Genomic DNA, 3,935 nt, shown 5'->3' on the forward strand with positions numbered 1-3,935 from the left:
AATGGCCTCCTTAACTTAATCATCTCCTTCACAAATCATTCATCCATCATTCATTAATTCATTATCACAATCATCCTCTTAAACAAGTGGTCAGGGGTTCGATTCCTAACTCTTGCGAATGAAAAAGTCAAACTTGGGAGGGGTCAACCCATTAAATTGCCTTCAGTACCCCGAAGGAGATTGCCCCACCTGTCGGTAGGAGATACTCCTGGTCAACAACAATCATCCTCTCCTCTCTCTACATCTCACTCTTTTCCCTCATCTCTAAAAAAATCCAAAACCCAAAAAAACCAAAACCCAAATAAATCACCCACACCTCTCATCTTCATTCACCACCACCCCACCCGACACCAACTCACCACCCACCACCGCCGCCACACCACCGCCACCTCGGTATTTTTTTCCCATTTTTTTTTGTGTTAAATTTTATGTTTTGAGTTGTTTTTTCCGTTCATTTTTTTTGTTGTCTTTATTTTCTTTTAATTGTCTTTTATTTTGTTAGTTCTCGTTTTTTTATTTATTTTCTCAAATCTCTTATTGTTATACGTTTTTTTTTAAGATTTCGGGTTTTAAATCTCGTTTTTTTTTTGTGAGATACTTTTTTTCATCTAAGATCTACTAAAATATTTTTCATAAAATTTGTTGTTTTAATCTTAGCTATATAAAAATTCTTATAATTTGTTGATTTTAATCTTATATTTCACATTTTTATATAAAAATGATATAAAATGACTAAAGTTACACAGTTATGGGCAAAAGTTATACTGTTATGGACTAAAGTTCTACAAAAATGGCCTAAAATTATACTGTTATGGACTAAAGTTATACAAAAATGGACTAAAGTTATACAAAAATTGCCTAAAGGTATACAAATATGGACTGAAATTATACAAATAAGGACTAAAATTATACAAAAACTGACTAAAGTTATACAAATATGGACTAAAGTTATACAAATAAGGACTAAAGTTATACAAAAATGGTCTAACGTTATACAAAAATGGACTAAAGTTATACAAAAATTGCCTAAAGGTATACAAATATGGACTGAATGTATACAAATAAGGACTAAAATTATACCAAAACTGACTAAAGTTATACAAATAAGGACTAAAGTTATACAAAAATGGGCTAAAGTTATACAAAAATTGACTAAAGTTATACAAAAATGGATGTTCATTTTTGTATAACTTTAGTCAATTTTTGTATAACTTTAGCCCATTTTTGTATAACTTTAGCCCATTTTTGTATAACTTTAGTCCTTATTTGTATAACTTTAGTCAGTTTTTTTTATAACTTTAGTCCATATTTATACAACTTTAGTCCATATTTGTATAACTTTAGTCAGTTTTTGTATAACTTTAGTCCTTGTTTGTATAACTTTAGTCCTTATTTGTATAACTTCAGTAATTTTTTGTATAACTTTAGTCCAAATTTGTGTAATTTTAGTCCAAAATTGTATAACTTTATTCCATAAGAGTATAACTTTAGTCATTTTTTGTATAACTTTAGTCCAAATTTGTATAACTTTAGTTCAAAATTGTATAACTTTAGGACTATAAATTCAGATTTGAAACAATCTCATAAGAAGATGATATTAAAGTTACACATATTGCCACTGAAGTTACACATTATAAATTGTGAACAAAAAAAACCAATAAGTCAAAAAAGTACAATAAAAAAACTTCAATAACAATAATAAAAAATTAACCAATAAGTAAAAAAAAAAAAACAAATAACAAAAAAAAATCAAATAACAAAAAAAAAAAACCAAACCAAACAAAACAAACTTGAATGGTTGTATAACTTCAATTTATACAATGTATAACTTTAGATGTTAATAGTATAACTTTAATGTAAAAAGGGTATAACTTTAGTCGTAAATAGTATAACTTTAATGTTTTAAGGGTATAACTTTAGTCTATTTTTGTATAACTTTAGTCTTTATTTGTATAATTTTAATGTTTCAAGGATATAACTTTAGTCGTAAATTATATAACTTTAATGTTTTAAGGGTATAACTTTAATCGTAAATAGTATAACTTTAATGTTTTAAGGGTATACCTTTAGTTGTAAATAGTGCAACCTCAGTCATAAATAACGTAAATTTAATAAATATTAACAAAAAACAAATTTGAAAATATATAAAAAAAACATCAAATCTGAAAAAATAAAATCTAAAAATAAAGAACTCAAATTCGAAAAAAAAAACATCAAATCTGAAATTACCAAAACCAACGACACAACAAATTAACAAAATGAAATCTTAAATTAATAAAAATAACATCAACTAACAAAAACAAAATAAAAAAACAAACAAAAAAAAGTGTGGGAAGAACACCACCACAACGGAGCAACAACACTGACAACACCAACAACAACACTGACAACCGACAATAACATTGACACCAACCGCCACAAACAACAACACCAGTCGCAACAACCAACAACAACCGAAATAAGGAAAAAAATTGAAAAAAATTGAAAAAAAAATAGAAAACCAGATCTGGAATGAGGCAATGTCGGAGGAAGGTGGAGAAGGAGGAAGGACGGCGAGAGGATGAGAGGTAGAGAGCAGATGAGTTTGAGGATGAGAGGGAGGAGTCGGTCTCGGGAATGGTTGAGGGCCGCAGGGTGGTGGTGGCGGAAGGCAAGAGGGAGAAGGAGGCGACAGGCAGATGTAGTGGTGGTTGTGTGCGTGCTGGCGGTGGGGTGAGTGGTAGTGGCTGGTGGACGGTGGTGTGGGGTGAGTGGTTGGGTGGGAAAAGGGTTCATTTTTGGTGTTTTTATTTTGTTGGGAATTTGAGAGAAAAGAGAGATAGAGAGAGAGAGGAGGAGGAGGGTGGGATAATGAGAGGAGATTAGGAGAGGCTGAATGTTTAAGAAGTTAGAAGCATTAAGATAGGTAATTAGATGGGATTAATTTGTGGCCACTCATTGAGAGACAATCCCATCTCTTCATTGCCTTCATCCAAAGACCTAGATAAAGACTTAGAGACTTATAATATATGAAGGACTTACTAGAACCTCTCTCTCTCTCTCTCTCTCTCTCTCTCTATATATATATATATATATATATATATATATATATATATATATATATATATATATATATATATATATATATATATATATATAGAGAGAGAGAGAGAGAGAGAGAGAGGCGGGATCTCGTGAGTTTGGTTCTTACGGTGAGTTGTGAGTTTGAAAAATCTCAACCATTAAATATAAGAAAATAAATGGCTGAGATTGAACCATATAATAACAGCTAACACAATGAAAACATACGCCATCTGAATATCAAACCCAAACACACTTTATTATCATCCTTTTAACCTCCCTCTAAACCCAAAAATTCAATTAAAATCAAGAAATTCTCGCAAAAAAACACTACAACATTGATATCATCTCACTTTCACAAATTCGATGCTCAAATTCGAACATTTATATCATCTTAATTTCACCGATTTGGTGACTGAAATTGAGCGGATGTCGACCTGAGTCGATGCAAATTTGGTGGTGGTCGGATCTGTGCTCGAACTTGAAGAAAGGAGGAGAGTAGTGACCGTGGCAGAAGCTCGGCGTCGCTCTGGACTTGTGGTGAACGGCTGCGGTGGTCTGAGCTCGGCAATCAATTATTACTAGTTTTGGTAAGTTCATCGGAAATTAATTAATTTCTGAACTAGTTTTGTTATTATTACTATTTTAATGACTAATTGTTTATGTACTAAAGTCGTTTGATGTGGTGCTCGGTTCTAGATGTTGGCTGATATGCGGGAGGCTTGAGTTCGCCGAAATCGAGTTCGGTTTGTAGGTGCGGGAACGGAATTGGGCCGTGCTGAAAGATGATGTTAATGGAGGTGCGGGTCTGTGGTGGTCGAATTGCAGAACGGTGACGGCTGATAGAAGGGTTGGGTGAAGGTGGTGGAGTATGG

Source organism: Silene latifolia, chromosome X, assembly GCF_048544455.1.
Source record: "Silene latifolia isolate original U9 population chromosome X, ASM4854445v1, whole genome shotgun sequence".
In the NCBI taxonomy this organism is placed as follows: domain Eukaryota; kingdom Viridiplantae; phylum Streptophyta; class Magnoliopsida; order Caryophyllales; family Caryophyllaceae; genus Silene; species Silene latifolia.